This window comes from Chelonia mydas, chromosome 23, assembly GCF_015237465.2.
Source record: "Chelonia mydas isolate rCheMyd1 chromosome 23, rCheMyd1.pri.v2, whole genome shotgun sequence".
Taxonomy (NCBI): Eukaryota; Metazoa; Chordata; order Testudines; family Cheloniidae; genus Chelonia; species Chelonia mydas.
Genome location: NC_051263.2, coordinates 12,908,537 through 12,935,248, shown reverse-complemented (window position 1 = coordinate 12,935,248; position 26,712 = coordinate 12,908,537). Strand labels below are relative to the sequence as shown.

At 51.3% G+C, this 26,712-nt stretch overlaps 1 long non-coding RNA gene across 2 annotated transcripts; it reads right to left on the bottom strand.

Moving 5' to 3' along the window:
* Positions 1-9,632: 9,632 nt before the first annotated feature.
* LOC119564917 lies at positions 9,633-25,789 on the bottom strand. 2 transcript variants are annotated; one of them, XR_005223698.2, is made up of 4 exons: positions 25,264-25,789; positions 24,960-25,179; positions 11,335-11,402; positions 9,633-10,656 (listed from the first exon to the last, which is right to left on the bottom strand). It is a non-coding gene; the product is annotated as an uncharacterized LOC119564917 (long non-coding RNA). The 2 variants fall into 2 exon arrangements; XR_006287163.1 differs by having other exon boundaries at positions 25,347-25,789.
* Between the last annotated feature and the right edge of the window lie 923 nt (positions 25,790-26,712).

Below are 26,712 nucleotides of genomic sequence, written 5' to 3'. Positions count from 1 at the left end.
CTTGTTTGCATGGGCACACCCACCCTGCCTAGGTGCTCAGCATGATGGGGCTGCTTTGTCCCAGTGTTAGCCGATGGCCAGGGATGTTTGGTGAGGTGCCAGCTATGCCCGTTTTATACCATCCGTGACTTTAACCGCTAGGACGCACTGTCCCTTCGCGGCGGGCAGCCCGGGCTAGGCTGACGGATGCCCCAAGGTCCTAACCACCCGTGACTTTAACTGCTAGAGCTCAGAGCTCCTTCGCAGCGGGCAGTCAACACTGACTGACAGGTGCCCCAATGGCAGCACTAAGAGCCTCTCCACACCCGTGACTTTAACTGCTAGAGCTCAGAGCTCCTTCGCAGCGGGCAGCCAGGATTGACTGACAGGTGCCCCAAGAGTTTGCCCCGTGGCGGCGGCACAACTCAACGCTAGGCTCTTAGTACTCTCACCTAATGGCCAGGCTTTATAGCCAAAACGGCTGAGGTTCTTTAATTGTGTTGGCTGCTTTACAGTAAACCAGAGAAACAAGTCAGGCTTATGCACAAATGGTTACCAAAATTTATTAAACTAGATTCTAATCATGTGGTTACAAAATTGCTAGTGCCTACTTATTTAAATGTAGAGATGTTACACACACAAACAAGTTACAAAACTGAAGCCACAATCCCAAAGAAAGAAAACAAAGTATAGAGCTCTATTTCAAAATATGTGTACACTAAAGATAGGGATGCATAGCATATCGTGGAAACTGCAGAAGACCTCTGTACAAGTTTTTTCATGCAGTTGATAGATTTCCACTCCATGCGGCTAAATGCAGTGCCTTGCATAATGACAGGTTTCAGAGTAACAGCCGTGTTAGTCTGTATTCGTAAAAAGAAAAGGAGTACTTGTGGCACCTTAGAGACTAACCAGTTTATTTGAGCATGAGCTTTCGTGAGCTACAGCTCACTTCATCGGATGCATAGCATATCGTGGAAACTGCAGAAGACCTATTTGAGCATGAGCTTTCGTGAGCTACAGCTCACTTCATCGGATGCATAGCATATCGTGGAAACTGCAGAAGACCTCTTCTGCAGTTTCCACGATATGCTATGCATCCGATGAAGTGAGCTGTAGCTCACGAAAGCTCATGCTCAAATAAACTGGTTAGTCTCTAAGGTGCCACAAGTACTCCTTTTCTTTTTACGAATACAGACTAACACGGCTGTTACTCTGAAAACTAAAGATAGGAGATCAGGTGTGGGTGCTTCTTACCCTCCTTGCATCTCTCGATTCCAGCGGTGCCAAGCCAGGATCGGTCACTCAGTTCCGCGGAAAGACGAATAAGGGACAAGGCTTAGGGACCCTCTTAGCTGCAGAAGCCTTGGGAGGCTGTCACTTATCTGACCAGCAGATAGATAGTGAAAAGCACTCAAAAATCATGGTGCTGTAGGTCCCCTACTTATACCTCTGTACTCCTTTATTCTCTTTCTCCTTTCTATGCCAAATTGGGGCTGGTCTGTTGGGGTGACGCCAGCTCTCGCAAGAGTAGTTCACACTTGCAAGGGAGAAACAATAAGTGTCGACTACTGGACATTTCTTTTATCAGGGTAAATATTTTCCCACCTAGGATGTTGGTGTGTGTGCATCATGCTGTTTTAGTAGGGGCTAAGAGCCATGTCTGTCACAGCGCCTCTGCCTGCTGTGAGCCTAATCGTTGTATATGTTCCCAGAGGCACATTGTAGCAGCACACCTGTGCTTCTCACAGCTTCAAAGGCTGTGCTGGAATTTATGTTGAGTGCCCTGTTGTTTTTGGCTCCCGCGTGTTTCCAGCAATGCTGGTCTGAGGGGGGGGCGGGGCTGGCAGCAGGACTGTGGGGACAGATACTTGTACCTGGTGGTGTGAGCCCTGCCTAAGGGTTCTAGACATCATTTGACCCTTCCTCTCTCCACTGTGCAATAACAGAGCTGATTAGACTCACTTGAGAGTCTTGCTGCAGACCAATAGAGCTGAAATCACTGATAGCCAGGCCTAAGCATTAGACCTGCTTTGGGACATTGTGTCTGATGCAATAGACTGCCCAGTCTGCGCTAGCAGTGAGGCTCCCCCACTAACAGCTGAAATTACTGAGAGCGATGTTAAGTGGTGGGACCTCAAGACATCCCGGAGGGTGTGGAGCTGAGCAGCAAGAGGCTGGCAGGGTGGCTGGTGGAGCAGAGCGAAGGGTCCAGCTGGGCGGCTGATGTAGAGGTGAGCACCCAGACACTGGAGTGAGCAAGGTGCTCCCCCCGCACAGCTAGGATGGGAGGTGAACTCCGCAGATGCACCTGTGAACTCTGGGTCTTCACTGACCAAGGACAAGAACTGTGATGGGGTGGGGTGAAGGGAGGGGCACGGTAAAGCAACTTTTGGCGCTGGATTTAAGAACCTGAGGCAAAAGGACACTGCCCAATGTACTCTGGGGTGGGTGTTTTGCTCAGATGGTTTTAAGCTTATGAATCCTGCTTGTGGCGTTTTCCCAAGTTTATGCCAGATTCCTTTCCTCCTTTTCATTAAAAGTTTATTTTCTACACTCAGACTCTGTACTTGTGAGTGGGGAAGTTTTCCCTCTTAGGGTATGTCTACACTACGAAATTAGGTCGAATTTATAGAAGTCGGTTTTTTAGAAATCGTTTTTATATAGTCGATTGTGTGTGTCCCCACAAAAAATGCTCTAAGTGCATTAACTCAGCGGAGTGCTTCCACAGTACCGAGGCTAGCATCCACTTCCGGAGTGTTGCACTGTGGGGAGCTATCCCACAGTTCCCGCAGTCTCCGCTGCCCATTGGAATTCTGGGTTGAGATCCCAATGCCTGATGGGGCAAAAAACATTGTCGCGGGTGGTTCTGGGTACATGTCATCAGGCCCCCGTTCCCTCCCTCCCTCCCTCTGTGAAAGGAACAGCAGACAATCATTTTGCGCCTTTTTTACTGAGTTACCTGTGCAGACGCCATACCTCGGCAAGCATGGAGCCTGCTCAGCTCACTGTCACCGTATGTCTCCTGGGTGCTGCCAGATGCGGTACTGCGTTGCTACACAGCAGCAGCAACCCATTGCCTTGTGGCAGCAGACGGTACAATAGGACTGGTAGCCGTCATCGTCATGTCCAAGGTGCTCCTGGCCGCCTCGGTAAGATCGGTCAGGAGCGCCTGGGCAGACATGGGCACAGGGGCTAAATTAGAAGTGACTCGACCAGGTCATTCTCTTTAGTCCTGCAGTCAGTCCTATTGAACCATCTTATGGTGAGCAGGCAGGCGATATGGATTGCTAGCAGTCCTATTGTACCATCTTCTGCCAGGCAGGCAGGAGATGAGGATGGCTAGCAGTCCTATTGCACCATCTTCTGCCAAGCAGCCGGGAGATGTGGATGGCTTGCAGTCCTTCTGCACTGTCTGCTGCCAGCCAAAGATGTAAAAGATAGATGGAGTGGATCAAAACAAGAAATAGACCAGATTTGTTTTGTATTCATTTGCTCCCCCCTCCCTCCGTGAAGTCCTGCCTGAAATACAAGAGGGAGGGATAGCTTAGTGGGTTGAGCGTTGGCCTGCTAAACCCAGGGTTTTGAGTTCACTCCTTGAGGGGGCCATTCTGTGTGACAGTTGTTTTTGTTTCTCCTTGATGTAAAGCCACCCCCTTTGTTGATTTTAATTCCCTGTAAGCCAACCCTGTAAGCCGTGTCGTCAGTCGCCCTCTTTCCGTCAGAGCAACAGCAGATAATCGTTCCGCGCCTTTTTTCTGTGCAGACGCCATACCAGGGCAAGCATGGAGCCCGCTCAGATCACTTTGGCATTTAGGAGCATATTAAACACCACACGCACTATCCAGCAGTATATGCAGCACCAGAACCTGGCAAAGTGAAACCGGGCAAGTAGGCGACGTCAGCATGGTGACGAGAGTGATGAGGACATGGACACAGACTTCTCTCAAAGCATGGGCCCTGGCAGTGCAGGCATCCTGGTGCTAATGGGGCAGGTTCATGCTGTGGAACGCCGATTCTGGGCCCGGGAAACAAGCACAGACTGGTGGGACCGCATAGTGTTGCAGGTCTGGAACGATTCCCAGTGGCTGCGAAACTTTTGCACGCCCCCCAAATCACAGCTAGGGTGAAACACTGGCTGGGATTTCTTCCTGGAGCTCTAGAGGAAAACAGAATTAATAAGACACATGCACCTCTAAATATACTACCAAGTATATAAAGACTAACAATATTTTCCACATCTCAAGGATGATTTTAACCAGTGGATTCTGGGAAACTTTCACGGGAGAGTGCATCAGCCACTTTGTTAGAAGCTCCTGAGATGTGTTGGATGTCAAAATCAAAATCTTGGAGAGCTAAACTCCACCGAATAAGTTTTTTGTTATTTCCCATGGCGGTATGAAGCCACTGTAGCGCAGCATGGTCGGTTTGCAGGTGGAAACGCCGTCCCCAAACGTATGGGCGTAGCTTTTCCAGAGCGTAGACAATGGCATAACATTCCTTTTCACTGATTGACCACTGGCTTTCCCTCTCAGACAGCTTCTTGCTGAGAAACACAACAGGATGGAACTCTTGATTCACTCCTTCCTGCATTAAGACTGCTCCCACACCACGCTCGGACGCATGTGGGGTTACTAGGAACGGTTTGTCAAAGTCTGGGGCCCTTAGCACAGGGTCAGACATGAGTGTCGCTTTAAGCTGGTTAAAGGCCTTCTGACACTCTTCCGTCCACTGAACTGCATTTAGCTGTTTCTTTTTGGTTAGGTCTGTCAATGGGGCGGCGATTTGGCTGTACTGCGGTACAAATTGCCTGTAATATCCGGCCAAACCTAAGGATTGGACCTGTTTCTTTGACTTTGGGACAGGCCACTTTTGGAAAGTATCCACTTTGGCCACTAGGGGGTTGATAGTTCCTTGATCCACCTGGTGTCCAAGGTAAGTCACTCTGTTTAGGCCTATTTGACACTTCTTAGCCTTAACAGTTAGTCCTGCCTCCCTTATGCGCTTTTGTAGATGTTCCAGGTGGTCTGCCCAGGAATCCGAAAATATGGCCACATCGTCGAGGTAGGTGACTGCATATTCTCCCAATCCCGCTAGGAGACCATCTACAATTTTTTGGAAGGTGGCGGGTGCATTCTGCAGCTCGAAAGGGAGCACATTAAATTCATACAGCCCGACATGTGTGGTAAAGGCTGACCTTTCTTTGGCGGATTCATCTAGCGGTACCTGCCAGTACCCCTTGGTTAAGTCCAAGGTAGAGATGAACTGGGCCCGTCCCAGTTTCTCCAATAGTTCATTTGTGCGTGGCATTGGACAGTTGTCTGCGCGAGTTACAGCATTTAGCTTACAGTAGTCCATGCAAAAACGTAACTCCCCATCTGGTTTGGGAACTAGAACCACTGGAGATGCCCATGCACTGCCAGAGGGGCGGATTACACCCATCTGTAGCATATCCTGGATCTCCCATTCTATAGCAGTTTTAGCTTGAAGAGACACCCAGTAAGGTTGGGCTCTAATTGGGTGAGCATTACCTGTATCAATGGAGTGGTATGCCCATTCAGTCAGTCCTGGGGTGGCTGAGAATGTCGGCGCGTAGCTAGTGCACAGCTCCTCGATCTGCTGTCGCTGCATACGCCCAAGGGTCATGGAGAGGTTCACCTCTTCCACGCCACCAGCACTTTTCCCTTCATAGTAGACACCTTCAGGCCACTCAGCGTCATCTCCTCCCTGGGCTGTAAACTGACAAACCTTTAATTCTCTGGAATAAAAGGGCTTGAGAGAATTAATATGGTACACCTTAGGCTTTTGGATGGAGGTGGGGAACGCTATGGGATAATGAACAGCTCCCAGGCGCTCCTGGACCATGAATGGCCCTTCCCACAATGCTTCCATTTTATGGGCCTGGAGCGCCATTAAGACCATGACCTGGTCCCCTACTTTGAAGGAACGCTCTCTGGCATGTTTATCATACCAGGCTTTTTGCTCTTTTTGAGCATCCTGTAGGTTTTCTTTAGCAAGGGCTAAAGAGGTTCGGTGGGTGTTTTGTAGGTTGGTTACAAAGTCCAGAATGTTAGTTCCTGGAGAAGGTGTAAATCCCTCGCATTGCTGCTTCACCAACTGTAATGGCCTCTTAACCTTGCGGCCATATACAAGTTAAAATGGGGAAAACCCTAAACTGGGATGTGGTACAGCTCTGTAGGCAAAGAGCAACTGCTGCAACACTAGGTCCCAATCATTGGAGTGCTCATTTATGAATTTACGTATCATGACCCCCAAAGTTCCATTAAACTTCTCCACCAGGCCATTTGTTTAATGGTGGTAAGGGGTGGCAACCAAGTGATTTACCCCATGAGCTTCCCAAACGTTTTCCATAGTTCCTGCCAGGAAATTAGTTCCTGCATTTGTGAGGATGTCGGAGGGCCAACCTACCCTGGCAAAAATGTCTGCTAGTGCCTGGCACACACTTTTAGCCCTGGTGTTGCTTAGAGCTACTGCTTCTGGCCATCGGGTGGCAAAATCCATGAAAGTCAGTATGTACTGCTTTCCTCTGGGTGTCTTTTTTGGAAAAGGACCCAAAATATCCACAGCTACTCACTGAAATTGAACCTCAAAGATGGGGAGGGGCTGGAGAGGGGCTTTGACCTGGTCTTGGGATTTTCCCACTCTTTGGCATACTTCACAAGACCGGACATAGGCAGAAACATCCTTGCCCATTCCCTCCCAGTGGAATGACCTCCCCAAACGGTCTTTGGTCCTGTTCACCCCAGCATGGCCACTAGGATAATCATGGGCTAAGCTCAAGAGCTTTTCCCGGTACTTAGTTGGAACCACCAACTGTTTCTGAGGATGCCGGTTTTCCTGGTGCCCACCAGAAAGAGTTTCCTTGTATAAAAGTCCTCTTTCTACAGCAAACCGGGATCGATTAGAAGAGCTGAGAGGCGGTGGGTTGCTCTGTGCCTCCGTCCAAGCTCTCTGGAGGCTTTCATCTGCTTCCTGTTCGGCCTGGAACTGTTCCCTTGATGCTGGAGACATCAGTTGCTCACTGGATTGTGGACCTGGGGTTGGTCCCTCTGGAAGTGATGCAGGTGATGGGGCTGTTTCCGTTGATGGTGAACCACTCTCCGCTGGTGCACTATGGGGTATTTCAGGCTCTGGCTGAGCCTCTTGTGTAGGGTCATCTGCTGCTGCTGCCAGTGCAGGCTCGGTGCTGCCCTCTGGTGTTGGAGCTGTAGACGGGGTTGCAAGCACTGGACTCAGTGCTGGCAGTGGTTCTGGTGCTGGTTGCTTCGCCAGTTTCAGTTCGGGGACTGGCTTTGGCTGGGTCTCTGGGACTGGATCCACAATGGCCGTTGCAGTCATTGGCAGGGGATCTGGTTCCACCACCTCCATCTGGGCCTCTGGTAACACAGACGGGGCCCTGGTGGAAGGCTCAAGAACAGGGATAGGTGTGGAAGCTTGCTTAGTCTGGCTGCAGGTAACCATTTCCACCCTCTTGGCCAGCTTTACCTGGTTGGCCAAGTCTTCCCCCAGCAGCATGGGAAAGGGATAATCATCATAGACTGCAAAAGTCCACATTCCTGACCAGCCCTTGTACTGGACAGGCAACTTGGCTATAGGCAAATCGAAAGAATTGGACTTGAAGGGCTAAATCGTCACTTGGGCCTCTGGGTTGATTAAGTTGGGGTCCACTAAGGATTGATGGATAGCTGACACCTGCACTCCAGTGTCCCTTCACACTGTAACCTTCTTCCCGCCCACATTCACAGTTTCCCTTCACTCTAAGGGTATCTGGGAGGCATCTGGGCCTAAGGACCTTTGGTGTGATTCCAGTGCAATGAACTGTAATCTGTTGGGGTTCTTGGGGCAGTTGGCCTTCACATGCCCCAGCTCATTACATTTAAAAAATCGCCCAGTTGACTGGTCACTGGGGCAAGGTGGGTTGCTGGAGAATGGTGTGGTGGGACGATAAGGTGTCTGGGGTTTTCCTTGGGATTGAGGTGGGACCTTGGGTTGCCCCCAGTGATAGGGTTTTGTTTCGGGTTGCCCCTTCTGATATTCACTCCAATTGTTACTAGTTTTTTTCTTTTCTGCCACCTCCATGCATTTGGCTCCAATCTCCCCCGCCTCGATTACAGTTTTGGGCTTCCCATCTAGGATGTATCTTTCTGTTTCCTCAGGAACACCCTCTAAGAACTGCTCCATTTGCATTAGGAAGGGCAAATCTTCTGGAGATTTAACACTTGCCCCTGATATCCAGGCATCCCAATTTTTCACAATGTGGTAGGCATGTCGGGTAAATGACACGTCTGGTTTCCACCTTAGGGCTCTGAACCGCCGACGGGAATGCTCGGGTGTTAGCCCCATTCTGACTCTCGCCTTGGTTTTAAAAAGTTCATAACTCTTCATGTGTTCCTTAGGCATTTCAGCCGCCACCTCAGCTAAGGGTCCACTGAGCTGCGGCCTCAGCTCTACCACATATTGGTCGGTAGAGATGCTGTTACCAAGGCAGGCCCTTTCAAAGTGTTCTAAGAAGGCCTCGGTATCATCGCCTGCCTTGTAGGTGGGGAACTTTCTGAGATGGGAAGCGGTACCTGGAGAAGGATTGCTAGGGTTGGTTGGTATATTCTGCTGAGCCCTTGCCTTCTCCATCTCCAGTGCATGCTTCCTCTCTTTCTTTCTCCTCCATAGCTCTCTTGTGGGCAGCTTCCTCTGCCTCCACCCTGGCTTTTTCTGCCTCCACCCTGGCTTTTTCTGCTTCCATCTCCAAGAGCCATAAGGCCATCTGTCTATCATGCTCTTTTTGTTTCTCTTCAGCTTCAAATCTGGCCAGCTCTAGTTTATTAGCTACTTCACTGGTAGTCGTTTTCCTGCTTTCTTGTGCTTAACTCTAGCTATACCCAAGAGTTAGGGGGGGAAAAAAAACAACTTATTAATTTCCCTGCAGGAGGTTAACTATCCTGCCTTTAGGTAGAGAAAACTCCAGCTCAAAAAAGAAAAATCCCTTTGTAAAAAAACTAACACCTCTGTCTCCAGGCAAATAGACAGAAAACCCTCTAGCCCTGCTCTCAGCTTAAAAAAACCTCTTCAGATCTGTGCTTTTGGTTCAAAATGATCTCTGGTTCAAAATGATCCTACCGCTCTGCCACCATGTCAAGCTTCCTTCCCCACTCTGAACTCTAGGGTACAGATATGGGGACCTGCATGAAAGATCCCCTAAGCTTATTCTTACCAGCTTAGGTTAAAAACTTCCCCAAGGTGCAAACTTTGCCTTGTCCTTGAACAGTTTGCTGCCACCACCAAGCGTGTTAAACAAAGAACAGGGAAAGAGACCACTTGGAGACGTCTTTCCCCCAAAATATCCCCCCCAAGCCCTACACCCCCTTTCCTGGAGAGGCTTGAGAATAATGTCGTACCCAATTGGTTACAAAATCATCAAAGACCCAAAACCCTTGATCTTGGAACAATGGAAAAATCAGTCAGGTTCTTAAAAGAAGGATTTTATTAAAAAAAGAAAGGTAAAAATCTTCTCTGTAAAAATCAGGATGGAAAATACTTTACAGGGTATTCAGATTCAAAACACAGAAGATCCCCCTCTGGGCAAAACCTTAAAGTTACAGAAAACAGGAATAAACCTCCCTCTTAACACAGGGAAAATTCACATAAAACAAAAGATAAACTAATCCGCCTTGCCTGGCTTACCTATACTGGTTGCAATATTGGAGACTTTGATTAGGATGGGTTGGAGAAGATGGATTTCTGTCTGACCTCTCTCAGTCTCAGGAGAGACCAACCACATAAACAAAGAACAAACAAAAGCCTTCCCCTAGCCCTGGAGCTGGCAAATGTCACTGGGAATAGGTCAGTAAGGGTGGTGCAAAGGTTAACAAACTACCCAAGGAAGGGGCCAATTTTCCATCTCTTGAAGACTTCAAGTCAGGACAGGATGCCTTTCTGGAAGAGGTTTTCATCAAACACAAAGTATTCAGTGCACTACAATGGTAACTGGATGAAACTCCATGGCCTGTATTACACAGGAGGTCAGACTAGATGACCTAATAATCTCCCCCAGCCTTAAAATTTATTGATCGACAGAAGGAAGGACTAAGAACATGCCACTGTGTGTTTTATGTTCCTCAGATTTGAACACCAGCATTTCTTCACAGGCACTCCAGCAGTGTGCCCTGTGCCAGCTGTAGCTTTAAATGAATTGCGGAGGGATTAGTTGGAGCAGCCTGGCAGAGCTGTGACACGAGGAGTGGTGCACGTGAAACTGGAAGGATCAGGTATTCCTCATTTCAGTGCTGAGTGGTGTAGTCCGTGTCAATCAAGGTGCACAAGTGTGTGTTCTTGCCACAAGGATTGTCAGCAGGCTGGTGCATACATGCCAGTTTGTGCTCCTGCGCCTGTGCTCTGTTCCCAAAGTATTCTGTAGAAAGAAGGGTAGAGTGCTAGTCTATGTGTCATTCGCCTTTCGGGCAAAGTTGAGGGCGCATTGTGAACCTTAACTCTTCATTTCCCCTTCTAAGAACTGAGGAGACAGGAAGCCTTACCCAGCGAGGTCACATTCTCATAGCTCTCCTGCATGATGTCTCCACAGAGGGCTCTCTGAGCAGGGTCCAGCAGAGCCCACTTTTCCTCAGTGAAATACACAGCCACATCCTCGAAAGTCACCAGCCCCTGAAAGAGCAAGAGCCCACCACTCTGCATCTGCTGCCCAGTGACAACCCCACCGTTCACAGGAGAGGAGGGCCAATCAAATGGAAACTCTGGGAGGCAGGCAGGATCCCACACCCTCCCCATCAGAGCAGCCAGGAGGCATCGGGGTGAGGGGAGAGAGAGCCCCTCACCCCTTCTAGCAGACAGAGATGGCAGGGGTCTTCACATTCAACACTCACCTATCAGCCAGAAGTGGATACAGGAGATGGAGCCCGCAGCAGTGTCCAGGGACAGCCTCCTGGTAGGAACCCCAACACCCTCCCCAATGCCAGCAGTTGGATGGGAAGGGATGGGGTGTCTTCCCCGGCCCTCACTGTGGGTTGCCCTCTGGCTAGTAGGTTCAGACTCCAGTATTGGAGTCTGGTACATTTCCCCAGCCCAGTCCTGGGGGGATGTTTCCTGCTGGACCAATTAGGGAATTTCCACCCACAAACCCCATGGGTCTGTTGATAGAATCTAGGCCCCACCGTAAACAAATCCCAGCAGGTTCGTCACACCCTGTCCCCCTCCCTTTCTCCACCCTGTGTATTTCCTGCCTCCTCCCACCTCCTGACCACTGCCAGATACACCACCTCCTATGCATTTACTGCCCTTCTCCTGCCAACAGGAACCCACCAGCAACTCCCTGATAATCCCTACCTGAGCTGGCTCCACAGCAGCCATTTCCCTTCCCTGGTCCCTGGAAGGATGGGATGTAACGCTGCGGCCTGTCAGGGCAAGAAGGGGACATGTCAGAACAGCACAGTAACATCACATCACAATTCCCCCGGCTCTTTCCCCGCAGACTAATGTTCTCGACTCTGTCATGCAAATAAGAGAAATATTCAAAACACAAGTAGTAATGGGGGGGGGGCTTTAACTACGAAGACACTGGTTAGAAAAGGAATTCAAACAAATACAAAGTGTCCAATAAGTTCTTGGAATACGTTGGGGACACCTGTTTGCTTCAGAAGATGGAAGTAGTAACCGGGGTGGGGGGCATTTTAGGATTGATTCTCACTAACAGGTGGGAATTAGTCAGGAAATGGAAGGTGGAAAGCAATATGGACGAAATCGTTTATGAAATGATGATTTTGTGATTCTAAGAGAAGGAAGGCATTAGAGAAGGAAAATAAGGACAACACACTTTGAAAAGGCAGACTTCAACGAACTCTGAAAACTGGTATGTGAGTGTGACGTTTCCCTCCATATTCTTTATGAAAATATGCTTATGAAATGAATACGAGATAACTGAAATGTACTTTGTGCAAGATGGGTCTTGTAAGAAAATGGGTCATTGGAAAGGTTATAATTTACGGACTGTGATTGTCCAATTTGTGTGCATGTATCATTTCTGTATCTGAAGTTGGGAATATTGACAAGGTATTTGTATTTCAACTATGCTACTTTGGGTGAAGCCCACTGCTAACACTTCAGTTACAAAAATGGAAAAGCCAGACAGGGCGGATGGGCCACCAGCAAGGACCATGGACTGTGAAAAGGCTCCATACTGCTACTGACTCCTGGACACTGTGACACTACGAGTCAGGTGGTCTTCTCACCAGATACTAAACATTACGTGGGACTTCTTGTAACTTTGCACTGGAAGGGAAGGGGGAATCAAGTTTGGGAAACAAAGGATTCCCACCTTATGTAAATCCTATTTAAGGGTGAGGAGGCAGGCAAATAAAACAACTCCTCTCCATGGCCTGTCTGCCCAAGATGAAAGACTGCTAAAGCCACCTGCAGGGAAGGCGGGGCGGGGGGGAGTCCAGACTGAGACAGAAGTCCAGTCTGAAAAGAAATAGAACTAGAACTTTGAACCACAGAAACTTTGCAACCTGCGTAAAATAAGATTTAGGGTAAGAAATTACATTGTGTAACCGGTTTTTTAAGTATATTGAGCTTAGCTTGCGTATTTTGCATTATTTGGTCAATAATCTGGTTTGTTCTGTCTGTTATCTCTTATATTCACTTAAAATTCACCTTTTGTAGTTAATAAACTTATTTCTTGTTTATAATATAACCCAGTTTATGTAATTTCTACTTGGGGGTGGGGGTGGGAGAAGAAGTTGTGCATATCTCCCTCCACATTGAGGGAGGGGGGCGAATTTCATAAAACCTTTGGGTCTGTTCCCCTTAAAGGGAGTGGGCACCACAGTGTTGGGGCAAGCCCCTAAGGCTGAATCTTTCCAGAGCGGATCTGTCTCTCTGTGCAGCTGGGCATGGCCCTGCCATGTACTTGGCTGGAAGAGGCTTGTGAGCCTAACCCAGCCAGGTAAAGGGCACCCAGGCTGCCAGAACAGGCTGCCTCAGTGGCATCCCAGCACATCAAGTGACACCCCAAAGGGCCCAAACCCATCACAGTGAAGTCCCATGGGAATAAGATTCTAAGGAGAATAAAGCTCAGGAGAGCTGGCAGGTTCTTAGAGACAGCACTAAAGGAGCAACAGCAAACTATCACAATGTGAAGGAAAGACAGAAAGAATAGTAAGCTGCCATTATGGTTCCATTAGGAGCTCTTTAATGACCAGACAATAAAAAGGAATCCTACAGAAATTTGAATCATGGACAAATTGCTATGAATGAGTACAAAAGAACAGCACAAGCATAGAATCATAGGACTGGAAGAGACCTCGCGAGGTCATCTAGTCCAGTCCCCTGCACTCATGGCAGGACTAAGTATTACCTAGACCATCCCTGACAGGTGTCTTATCCAACCTGCTCTTAAAAATCTCCAATGATAGATATTTCACAACCTCCCTAGACAATTTATTCCAGTGCTTAACCACCCTGACAGTTAAGAAGTTTTTCCTGATCTCCAGCCTAAACCACCATTGCTACAATTTAAGCCCATTGCCTCTTGTCCTAGCCTCAGAGGTTAAGAAGAACAATTTTTCTCCCTCCTCATTGTAACAACCTTTTATGTACTTGAAAACTGTTATGTCCCCTCTCATGCTTCTTTTCTCCAGACTAAACAAACTCAAGTTTTTCAATCTTCCCTCATAGGTCATGTTCGCGAGACCTTTCATCATTTTTGTTGCTCTTCTCTGAACTTTCTCCAAATCTTTCTTGAAATGTGGCACCCAGAACTGGACACAACACTCCAGCTGAGGCCTAATCAGCACAGAGTAGAGCAGAAGAATTACTTATTGTGTCTTGCTTACAACACTCCTGCTAATACATCCCAGAAAGATGTTCGCTTCTTTTACAATAGTGTTACACTGTTGACTCTCATTTAGCTTGTGATCCACTGTGACCCCCAGGTCCCTTTCTACAGTACTCCTCCCTAGGCAGTCATTTCCCATTTTGTATGTGTGCAACTGATTGTTCCTTCCTAAGTGGAGCACTTTGCATTTGTCCTTATTAAATTTTATCCTATTTACTTCAGACCATTTTGTCCAGATCATTTTGAATTCCAAAGCACTTGCAACCCCTTTAAAGTGTATTCGCTATGCTGTTACCTAAATCATTAAAGAAGATATTGAACAGAACCAGACCGAGAACTGATCCCGGTGGGACCCTGTGACGCAGCAGGGAGTGGGGAGTATTGACCTGGGAATGTTGCAGGGGAGTTTTCCTGGTACTGTCCTCATTGGGGATGGAAGACTTCCCTTGAGGGAAGATACCTGAGCATGTAACATGAGAGCCCAGGATGGGGGTTGGGACCAGGTGACACCTTCTGCCCAGGAAACTGGACAAAGGCTGGAGGAGGAGGAGCTAGGGGAGGTTGGGTGAGACGGCTGGAGGGGTTTTCAGTTTGGAGTTGGCTGGGAAAGAGGAGGGAGCCCCAGGGCTGGGGTCTAATCTCCCTGCCCCCAAGAAGGACCTGACTGAGGGGTTCTGTTGTCTGTACCTAAAAGCTCGGTTCTGGACTGTGTTCCTGTCGTCGAATGAACCTTCTGTTTTGCTGGCTGGCTGAGACTCACAGTTAATCCCAGGAAGTGGGGGCTGCAGGGCCCTGATTCCCTCACCCTACATGACAGACCCCACTTGATATGCCCTTTCAGCTTGACTGTGAACCACTGAAAACCACTTTCTGGGGACAGTTTTCCAACCAGCTATGCACCCACTTAATGGTAGTTCCATCTCAGTTGTACTTCTCTAGCTTGTTTATGAGAAGGTCATGCAAGACAGTGTCAAAAGTCTTACTAAAGTCAAGATATACCACGTCTACCGCTTCTCCTCTATCCACAAGCTTGTTACCCTGTAAAAAAAAAGCTATTAGGGTAGTTTGACATGATTTATTCTTGACAAATCCATGCTGACTGTTACTTATCACCTTATTATCATCTAGGTGTTTGCTAACGGATTACTTAATTATTTCCGGGGAATTAAAATAAGCTGACAGGTCTGTAATTCCCTGGCTTGTCCTTACTCCCCTTTTTAATAGATGGGCACTATATTTGCCCTTTTCCAGTCCTCTGGAATCTCTCTTCCATGACTTTTTGAAGATAATCGTTAATGGCTCAGATATCTCCTCAGTCAGCTCCTTCAGCTTTCTAGGGTGCATTTCATCAGGCCCTGGAGACTTGAAGACATCTAACCTAAGTAATTTTTAACTTGTTCTTTCCCTTTTTTAGCCTCTGGTCCTACCTCATTTTCACTGGCATTCATTAAGTTAGATGTCCAATTGCTACTACACTTTTGGGTGAAAACTGAAACAAAAGTCATTTAGCACTTCTGCCATTTCCACATTTTCTGTTGTTGTTTCCCCCATGACATTGAGTACCGTGAGCATGTGGGGACAAAATCAGAAAGATTAACTCACAAAATAAGTTACACCTAGCAAGGGACATAGAAAGCAATAAGTAGGGTACTACTTAAATCACAGGGGGGAGGGGGAATCATACAATTTTCAAGGGTTGTGTCACGGAGTGTGGGGGAGTCCAGGCCCTGCACCCCTCTTCCTGGGATTCACTGAGACTCTCAGCCAGCCAGTAAAACAGAAGGTTTATTGGACAACAGGAACACAGTCCAAAACAGAGCTTGTGGGTACACCCAGGACCCCTCAGTGAAGTCCTTCTGGGGGAGCAGGGAGCTTAGACCCCAGCCCTGGGGTTCCCTGTGTTCCTCCACCCAGCCCCAACCTGAAACTAAACCCACCCAGCAGGTTCCCTGCTGCAGCCTCCGTCCACATTCCTGGGCAGAGGTGTTACCTCCCCCTCCCCCTCCTGGCTCCGGTAACAGGCTCTCAGGTCTCCCGTCCCCAGGGCACATTCCCAGGTCAACACTCCCCCCTCCCTGCTGCGTCACATCGTCACATCTCCCCCCCCTTCGAGACTGAACTGAGCGGGGTCACTGTGACCAGTGACCTGGGGAAGTTCGGGGCCCCCTCTCCGGGACAGCGCATCCGCTATCAGGTTGGCACTTCCCTTCACATGGACCACGTCCATGTCGTAATCCTGCAGGAGCAGGCTCCACCTCAGGAGCTTGGCGTTGGCTCCTTTCATCTGGTGCAGCCAGGTCAGGGGAGAGTGGTCGGTGTACACGGTGAAGTGTCGCCCGAAGAGATAGGGCTCTAGTTTCTTGAGGGCCCACACCATGGCCAGGCACTCCTTCTCGATGGCCGCGTAGTGTTGCTCCCGAGGTAGCAACTTCTTGCTCAGGTACACAATGGGGTGTCTCTCCCCCTTTTCATCCTCCTGCATTAACACCGCCCCCAGTCCCGTGTCGGAGGCGTCGGTGAACACCACAAAGGGCTTGTCAAAGTCTGGGTTTTCCAGAACTGGGCCACTGACCAGAGCCTCCTTCAGCGCCCGGAAAGCCTCCTGGCACTGCTCGGTCCAGACCACCTTGTCTGGCTTCCCCTTCTTGCATAGCTCAGTGATGGGGGTGGCTATGGCGCTAAAGTGGGGCACAAATCTTCGGTAGTATCCTGCCATCCCAATAAAGGCTTGGGCCTGCTTTTTGGTGTGGGGAGCGGGCCAGTCTCTGATCACCTCCACCTTGGCCGGTTCCGGCTTTAGGCGGCCGCTCCCCACCCGATGGCCCAGGTAAGATACTTCAGCCATCCCCACCTTGCACTTCTCCGCTTTTACAGTCAGCCCAGCCCCCTGGAGTCGGTCCAGCACTTGTCTAACCTGGGACACGTGGTCCTCCCAGGTCTGGCTAAAGACACAGATGTCGTCAATATACGCCACGGCAAAACTCTCCATCCCCCTCAGGAGCTGGTCCACCAGGCGCTGGAAGGTGGCCGGCGCTCCCTTGAGGCCGAAAGGCAGGGTCAGAAACTCATAGAGCCCCAGAGGGGTTATAAAGGCCGATTTCAGCCGGGCATCTGCATCCAGCGGCACTTGCCAGTAGCCCTTTGTAAGGTCCATGGTGGTAAGGTACCGAGCTCCTCCCAGCTTGTCTAGGAGCTCGTCCGGCCTGGGCATGGGGTAGGCATCCGATACAGTGATGGCATTGAGCTTCCGATAGTCCACACAGAACCGGACTGACCCATCCTTTTTGGGGACCAGCACCACCGGCGAGGCCCAAGGGCTGGCCAATGGCTGGATCACCCCCAAAGCCAGCATGTCCCGGACCTCTCTTTCCAGGTCCTGAGCAGTTTTCCCTGTGACTCGGAAGGGGGAGCATCTTATCGGCGGGTGCGACCCTGTCTGCACCCGGTGGACAGTCAGATTAGTGCGTCCAGGCTGGTTGGAAAACAGCTGTTGGTACGGATGCAGCACCCCCCTGACCTCAGCTTGCTGGGCAGGGGTTAGCTGATCCGACAGGGGAATTGTTTCCAGGGGGGAACCAGCTCTGGTCCCAGGGAATAGATCTACTAAAGGGTCATCTCCCTGCTCCTCCCACTGTCCACACACGGCCAACACCACATTCCCCCTGGCATAATATGGCTTCATCATATTCACATGGTACACCCGGCGGTGGTGCGCCCGGTTAGACAGCTCCACCACATAGTTTACCTCATTGAGCTGCTTGACGACCTTGAAAGGGCCCTCCCAGGCGGCCTGTAGTTTATTCTTTCTCACGGGGATGAGAACCATCACCTGATCCCCGGTGGCGTAGGCCCGGGCCCGCGCCGTGCGGTCATACCAGACCTTCTGCTTCCTCTGGGCTCTGGCCAGATTCTCCCTGGCCAGGCCCATGAGTTCAGCCAGTCTCTCTCGGAAGATCAGGACATACTCCACCACTGACTCTCCATCGGGAGTGGCCTTCCCCTCCCACTCGTCTCTCATCAGGTCCAGGGGGCCCCTCACCCTCCTTCCATATAACAGTTCGAAAGGCGAAAATCCGGTAGACTCCTGGGGCACCTCCCTGTACGCGAACAGCAGGTGAGGTAAGTACTTGTCCCAATCCTGCGGGTGCTGGTTCATAAAGGTTTTCAGCATCATCTTTAGCGTCCCGTTAAACCTCTCCACCAGCCCATTGGACTGGGGGTGATACGCTGAGGCCCAGTCGTGCCGGACCCCACATTTCTCCCACAAGCACCGGAGCAGGGCCGACATGAAGTTGGAGCCTTGGTCTGTCAAGACTTCCCTGGGGAACCCCACTCGGCTGAAAATGGTCAGGAGCGCATCTGCCACGGTGTCTGCTTCAATGGAAGCTAAGGGCACTGCCTCGGGGTAGCGGGTGGCGAAATCTACCACCACCAGAATGTATTTCTTCCCCGACCGGGTCGTCTTGCTGAGAGGCCCCACGATGTCCATGGCCACCTTCTGGAAAGGCTCCTCTATGATGGGCAAAGGTCTCAACGCCGCTTTCCCCTTGTCCCGGGCCTTCCCCACCCTCTGACAGGGGTCACAGGATCGGCAATACTGCCGGACCGTGGTAAAGACCCCGGGCCAGTAAAAGTTCTGTAGCAACCTCTGCCGGGTGCGCCGGATTCCCTGGTGCCCTGCGAGGGGGATGTCATGGGCCAGGGACAGGAGCTTGCGGCGGTACTTCTGGGGGACCACCAGCTGCCTCCTGATCCCACAGGACTCCCCTTCCCTTGGGGGAGCCCATTCTCGGTACAGGAACCCCTTCTCCCACAGGAACCTCTCCTGGCAGCCTCTCCTCATGGTCCGTCCCTCACTGAGGTCGGCCAGGTCCCTGAGCTTCTGCAAGGAGGGATCTTTCCTCAACTCGGCCTGGAACTCAGCGGCTGGGGAAGGGATGGGGCCCGGTTCCCCCTCCGTGGCCAGGTCTGAGGCCTCAGCCTCTCTGAGCCGTGCCCCTCGGCGCTCCCTCCCCACCCGAGTAGGGTCTCGCGCCTCCAGTGTGGTACCCTCCCCAGGGTCAGGTCGCAGTGCCCCTCGCCGGCTCTGGCTACGGGTCACAACCAGGGCGGTCTGGGGGTCGCTTGGCCAGTCCTCTAGGTCTCCCCCCATCAAAACTTCAGTGGGCAAATGGTGGTGTACCCCCACATCCTTGGGGCCCTCCTTGGCCCCCCATTTCAGGTGTACCCTTGCCACGGGCACCTTAAATGGGGTCCCGCCCACCCCCGTCAGGGTCAGGTAGGTGTTGGGCACCACCCGATCTGGGGCCACCACCTCGGGCCGGGCCAGCGTCACCTCCGCGCCCATATCCCAGTATCCATTGACCTTCCTCCCATCCACCTCCAGGGGAACAAGGCACTCTCTCCGGAGGGACAGCCCCGCGCCCACCCTGTAAACTGAGCACCCTGAGTCCAGAGCATCCGGCCCTCTGGCGGGGCTGGCTGGGGGTACTCTTCCCTCCTGAGCAGGTGGCAAACTGGTAGCCCCCCTTTCCTGGGTCGCCTGCCCCTCGTCCAGCTGAGTCCCTACCCAGTTAACCCTGGGTAGGTTGGGTCTGCTCAGTTTGTCCCTGAGCCTGGGGCACTGGGCCCGTACGTGGCCTCTCTGGCCACAGTGATAGCAGCTCAGGTCACGTTGGTCCCCTCGAGCGGGTCGGAGGGGCCCGACACCAGGCGTTCCCCTTTGGAGGGGGTTCTCCCTATTTCCCCGCTGGGAGGCCCCATGGTGACTCTCTCTCTGCATCGAGGGGGGCCTGTTCTTTTGGGACTCCTCCCGGCTACCCCCTGACCGACTGTTCACAAACTCGTCGGCCAGCTGCCCTGCGTGCTGGGGGTTCGCAAGCTTTTTGTCCACCAGCCACAGCCTCAGGTCGGAAGGGCACTGTTCATACAGGTGCTCCAGTACGAACAGGTCAAGCAGGTCCTCTTTAGTTTGGGCCCCCGCTGTCCACTTGCGGGCATATCCCTGCATCCTGTTGACCAGTTGTAGGTAGGTGACCTCAGGCGTTTTACGCTGACCCCGGAACCTTCTCCGGTACATCTCGGGGGTCAGCCCAAACTCACGGAGCAGGGCCTGTTTGAACAGTTCATAGTCCCCTGCCTCTGCCCCTGTCATCCGGCTGTAGACCTCCACGGCTTTGGGGTCCAGTAAGGGGGTGAGGAACTGGAGCCTGTCTGCAGGGTCAACCCTGTGCAGCTCGCAGGCATTCTCAAAGGCCGTCAGGAAGCTATCTATGTCCTCCCCCTCCTTCCGCTGGGCCAGGAAGCACTTATCAAAGCTCCTTGCAGTCTTGGGTCCCCCCTCACTCACCGCAGCCGGGGCCCCACTGCTCCTCAGCCTGGCCAGCTCCAGTTCATGCTGTCTTTGTTTCTCCTTCTCCTGCTGCTCATGTTGACGTTGTTTCTCCTTCTCCTCCTGCTCATGTTGACGTTCCCTCTCCTTCTCCTGACGCTCCCTCTCCTTCTCCTGACGCTCATGTTGACGTTGTTTCTCCTCATGTTGACGTTGTTTTTCATGATCCTCCAGCTCCCTCATTTTCCTCTCCCTCTCCCATTCCAGCCGCATCCGCTCCAGGGATGGGGAGCTCCGCTGGGAGGATCCCCTGCTGGCTGCTGGGGTCAGGGTGCCCTCAGTATTCGCTGGTCTTCCCACAACCCCTCCCCCAGGCATAGGTAGGAAGGGTCTCGGGGTGTCCTGGGCAGCAGTCTGACCCCTCCCAGCCTGGTCAGGCCCCAGGGCCCACGCTGCATCCGCCGGGCGGCTTCCCTCAGGGACAGGGATCGGGTCATCCAAGCGATCCCTCTCCTCCAGCTGGGCAATCAGCTGTTCCTTGGTGGACCTCCCGATGCGCAGCCCCCTCTGCCTGCACAGCTCCACCAGGTCGCTCTTAAGGCATTTAGCGTACATCTCCCTGCTGGCCACTCGCAGGCCGGGCAGCTGTCCACGGTTTCCAGGAAAAGCCCCTAGTGTGCCAGTCCTTCTTGAGGTCACCACCTCTTTGCCAGGGTCGAGCTGCAGACTCCTCCGCCCCTGGGACCGCTCGCTGCAATCCCCCGGGGGACCCTGTTACTGCAAAAGTCCTTCTCTCTGGTCACACACTCCCAGGGGTTAACCGCCCCCTGAAACCGTCTCTCTCTGAATCTTCAGCACACCTGGTCCCCGTCAATCCCCCTTCGTTTTACTGTTCCCCAGTCACTTACTGCAGGAAGCGCCGTTCACGGGGTGCAGTAGATCCCACCGCTGCCACCAGTTGTCACGGAGTGTGGGGGAGTCCAGGCCCTGCACCCCTCTTCCTGGGATTCACTGAGACTCTCAGCCAGCCAGTAAAACAGAAGGTTTATTGGACAACAGGAACACAGTCCAAAACAGAGCTTGTGGGTACACCCAGGACCCCTCAGTGAAGTCCTTCTGGGGGAGCAGGGAGCTTAGACCCCAGCCCTGGGGTTCCCTGTGTTCCTCCACCCAGCCCCAACCTGAAACTAAACCCACCCAGCAGGTTCCCTGCTGCAGCCTCCGTCCACATTCCTGGGCAGAGGTGTTACCTCCCCCTCCCCCTCCTGGCTCCGGTAACAGGCTCTCAGGTCTCCCGTCCCCAGGGCACATTCCCAGGTCAACACTCCCCCCTCCCTGCTGCGTCACATCGTCACAGGTTGGTCATGGCATAAATAGTGAACTTTGCGGAAGTGTTATACACCCACAAAACGTACTATTTACGCAGTGAGTAACCCACAAAAAAGTGTGATTTCTCCACAGCGTTTCTCAAACTAGGGTTCCAGACCCAAAAAGGGGGTTGCAAGTCTACTAGGGGGTTGCAGTATCGCCACCCTTACTCCTGAGTTGATGCTGGCAGCGGAGCTGCCTGGAGCTGGGTGGCGAGAGCGCGGTGGATGCTGGCCGGTGCCCAGCTCTGAAGGCAGAGAAGTAGGGGTGGCTTTGTGCCCTTGGTGTGCCCCGATTTGTGTCCTTGGTGGCTGGCCCACTCACCCCACCCTAGTTATGGCTCTGTAGCTGCACCAGATTGTCTGGTTACCAAAAAAATTCACAGGCATAATGTAATAGTTAAAAGAAAAGGAGTACTTGTGGCCACCTTAGAGACTAACCAATTTATTTGAGCATAAGCTTTCGTGAGCTACAGCTCACTTCATCGGATGCATACTGTGGAAACTGCAGAAGACATTATATACACAGAGACCATGAAACAATACCTCCTCCCACCCCACTCTCCTGCTGGTAATAGCTTATCTAAAGTGATCACTCTCCTTACAATGTGTATGATAATCAAGTTGGGCCATTTCCAGCACAAATCCAGGTTTTCTCACCCTCCCACCCCACACACACAAACTCACTCTCCTGCTGGTAATAGCCCATCCAAAGTGACCACTCTCTTTACAATGTGTATGATAATCAAGGTGGGCCATTTCCAGCACAAATCCAGGTTTTCTCACCCCCCCCCCCACCTTCCAAAAACCACACACACAAACTCACTCCCCTGCTGGTAATAGCTTATCCAAAGTGACCACTCTCCTTACAATGTGTATGAAAATCAAGGTGGGCCATTTCCAGCACAAATCCAGGTTTTCTCACACCCCTCCCCCCCAAAACACACACACACACACAAACTCACTCTCCTGCTGGTAATAGCTTATCCAAAGTGACCACTCTCCCTACAATGTGCATGATAATCAAGGTGGGCCATTTCCAGCACAAATCCAAGTTTAACCAGAACGTCTGGGGGGGGGGGGGTAGGAAAAAAGGGGAAATAGGCTACCTTGCATAATGACTTAGCCACTCCCAGTCTCTATTTAAGCCTAAATGAATAGTATCCAATTTGCAAATGAATTCCAATTCAGCAGTTTCTCGCTGGAGTCTGGATTTGAAGTTTTTTTGTTGTAAAATTGCGACTTTCATGTCTGTAATTGCGTGACCAGAGAGATTGAAGTGTTCTCCGACTGGTTTATGAATGTTATAATTATTGACATCTGATTTGTGTCCATTTATTCTTTTACATAGAGACTGTCCAGTTTGACCAATGTACATGGCAGAGGGGCATTGCTGGCACATGATGGCATATCTCACATTGGTGGATGTGCAGGTGAACGAGCCTCTGATAGTGTGGCTGATGTTATTAGGCCCTGTGATGGTGTCCCCTGAATAGATATGTAGGCACAGTTGGCAACGGGCTTTGTTGCAAGGATAGGTTCCTGGGTTAGTGGTTCTGTTGTGTGGTATGTGGTTGTTGGTGAGTATTTGCTTCAGGTTGGGGAGCTGTCTGTAGGCAAGGACTGGCCTGTCTCCCAAGATTTGTGAGAGTGTTGGGTCATCCTTCAGGATAGGTTGTAGATCCTTAATAATGCGTTGGAGGGGTTTTAGTTGGGGGCTGAAGGTGACGGCTAGTGGCGTTCTGTTATTTTCTTTGTTAGGCCTGTCCTGTAGTAGGTGACTTCTGGGAACTCTTCTGGCTCTATCAATCTGTTTCTTCACTTCCGCAGGTGGGTATTGTAGTTGTAAGAATGCTTGATGGAGATCTTGTAGGTGTTTGTCTCTGTCCCCTCAGAGGTATTGTTTCATGGTCTCTGTGTATATAATGTCTTCTGCGGTTTCCACAGTATGCATCTGATGAAGTGAGCTGTAGCTCACGAAAGCTTATGCTCAAATAAATTGGTTAGTCTCTAAGGTGCCACAAGTACTCCTTTTCTTTTTGCGAATACAGACTAACATGGCTGTTACTCTGAAAAATGTAATAGTTGAGTGTTCATATTATTTCAGCAGATTTTTCTTAAACAAATAGGTCTGCTGTGGCTTTTCCAAATTATGGCAATTAATAAAGGTCCATTATTACTTTTCTGTGATTTTCCAACTTCTTTGCAACACAGCTGCAATTATTTGAAGACCAGCCAGCGATTCAGGTAGGCCCTTAATTATTATTAACCAAGAGGAGGAAGAAACAGACACCACAATAAGGAAAGAAAAGGTTAAAAATATGTAGATACGTTTGATATATTAAACACAGCCATAAAATTCATCTTAGGGCGCTCAAGGAATTAGCTGAGGCAATCTCAGAACCATTAGCAATTTTCTTTGAGAACGCCTGGAGAACAGTGGAGACTGGAGAAGGGCAAACATAGTATCCATCTTTTAAAAGGGGAACAAAGAGGACTGGGGAATAAAGTCAAGCCTTACTTAGATACCTGGAATGAACAAATTATTAAACAATCAATTTGTAAGCACCTAGAGGACAGTAAGGTGAAAATTTATAGCCAGCATGGATTTGCAAAAACAAATAATGCCAAGTCAATCTAATGTCCTGCTTTCACAGGGGTACTAGACACTATAGACAGGACATATCTTGATTTTAGTCAGGCTTTTGACACAGGCCCCCATGACATTCTCATAGTGAACTAGGGAAATGTGGTGTACGTGAAAGTGCTATAAAATGGGTGACAATGTTGTTGAAAGGCTGTAATCATTAGTGGTTCACTGTCCAACTGGGAGGATGTTTACAATGGGGTCCCCAGGGGCCAGTCCTGGATCTGATATCTTCAATATTTTCACTAAGGAAAACCAAATGCACAACTACGAAGTGGGGAATAGCTGGCTAGGGGGTAATACTACTGAAAATGATCGGGGGTTATAGTGGATCACAAATTGAATCTGAGTCAACCGTGTGACTCAATTGTGAAAAAACCTAATTAAGCACTAGAATAGATTAGCAAGAGAGGTAGTGGAATCCCCATCATTGGAGGTTTCCAAGGGCAGGTTGGACAAACACCTCAGTGCTGGGGGCTGGAGTAGATGCCCTCTCAAGGTTCATTCCAGCCCTACAGTTCTATGATTTTATACTGGAGAAATGACTGGTCACTTTATTACAGCACTGACCAGCCGCTTCCACTAGCGCTAAACCACCGAGACATTTGAAACCCTCCCAGTAACAAAGTCTGGGAATCAAATGGGAGAGAAAAGCAGAACAAAAGGAGTGACACTGGGGGATTCCCTGACGCTGTCCCCAGGGCAGCACACTCCAACTGCTGGGGGAACAGGAAGAGTCAGGAACTGGGTTTTGCTCCCCTTGCACCTCACCTTGTTCACAGGAAAGTGAATCTGCCCAGGGATGCGGCAATAAATGTGTAGGGCCGGTCAGAAATCTGGGAATCTCTCTCCCCAATTATTTCTCCCACTGCCCTTTTCAGTCTCTTTCTCATTTTTCTCCTTGTGTCTCCCTTCCCCTGTCTCTCCTGCTCTGGCTGACAGCCAATCCTGGGTGTTCACTCTCCTGTGGCTGGATCCGCTCCTGCAATTGCTAAGGGGAGGAGAGACATGGGGTGAGGAGGGGCTGTTTGTGCAGAGTCACTCATGCCCATTCCCTGAGGTCTCTATCAATCACCTGGAGTCTCTGACTCAGATGTTGGTGTGGGCAGAGCCTTGGGTTGACCTATGGGGCTAATTACAGCTGGAGAAAATCCTCACCTTGGCTGGGCACAGAGGAAGCTTTACTCACGGTCACTCCCCAGCCCCGATCCCGCTGTGGGAGCAGCAGCTGCTCAGCCTGGGCTCCCAGATCACAATCGAGGCAGCAGCATCTGAACCAGGAAGCTCAACCCCAATATCCTGAGGCAAAGAAAGAGATGCAGAGAAACTGAGTAACTTTCCCCGCTTTAGCAACAACTGAAACCCCCTCCCCACAGGGACACATCCTGATCTTATCTGCCCCCATGGGAATTTGGAGTCACTCCCTGTTCTGCCTTGCAGTGACTCCAGATTAACACGCGTCTCAGCAAGACCAGAAACATGGCTCAGGAAGGAGGAGGCCGGACTCCTTTTAAACAGATCATTGCAGCAGGGGGATCGAATCTCCTTCCATCCCCCATCACTCCCCATATGCTGAGAGAGATTCACAGCAACAGTTCTCCAACCCCGCCATCTGACCCCCCCATTTCACACCCCCTGCCCCCTCCCCCTCCCCTGGCTGATTTTCCAGTCCCCCCCCACCTGACCCCCCCATTTCACACCCTCTGCCCCCTCCCCTGGCTGATTTTCCAGCCCCCCCCACCTGACTCCTCCATTTCACACCCTCTGCCCCCTCCCCCTCCCCCTCCCCTGGCTGATTTTCCAGCCCCCCCACCTGACCCCCCCATTTCACACCCTCTGCCCCCTCCCCTGGCTGATTTTCCAGCCCCCCCACCTGACCCCCCCATTTCACACCCTCTGCCCCCTCCCCTGGCTGATTTTCCAGCCCCCCCACCTGACCCCTCCATTTCACACCCTCTGCCCCCTCTCCCCTGGCTGATTTTCCTGCCCCCCCACCTGACCCCCCCATTTCACACCCTCTGCCCCCTCCCCTGGCTGATTTTCCAGCCCCCCCACCTGACCCCCCCATTTCACACCCTCTGCCCCCTCCCCTGGCTGATTTTCCAGCCCCCCCCCATTTCACACCCCCTGCCCCCTCCCCCACCCCTGGCCCCGGGAGTCTTGGTTCGGCAGGGCCCGTGCGCACAGCTTTTCCCCGGATCTCTCCGCCAATCAGCGAGCGGGGAGGGGGGGCCGCCCTCACACGCAACGCTAACCGCTTCCGCCCGTCGGTTGGGCCAACGTCATTTCCAGCCTGTGGTGCGTCAGGAGCTACAGCTCCCAGCCTGCCCCGGGACGCTGCCGTCCTCTAGGGCCCAGCCCGTACAGACGCCCCCCCGCTACACAACCACACCCCACCCCTGTACCTGGCCCGTCAGACGCGGTGACACCGGGTCAGACCCGGGAGGCGGGTTCGGCGGCGCTGAGCTCCTGCGCGTGCACTGTCTTGGCTGGGCCTGCGCATGCGCAGTATCACCTGCTGAAG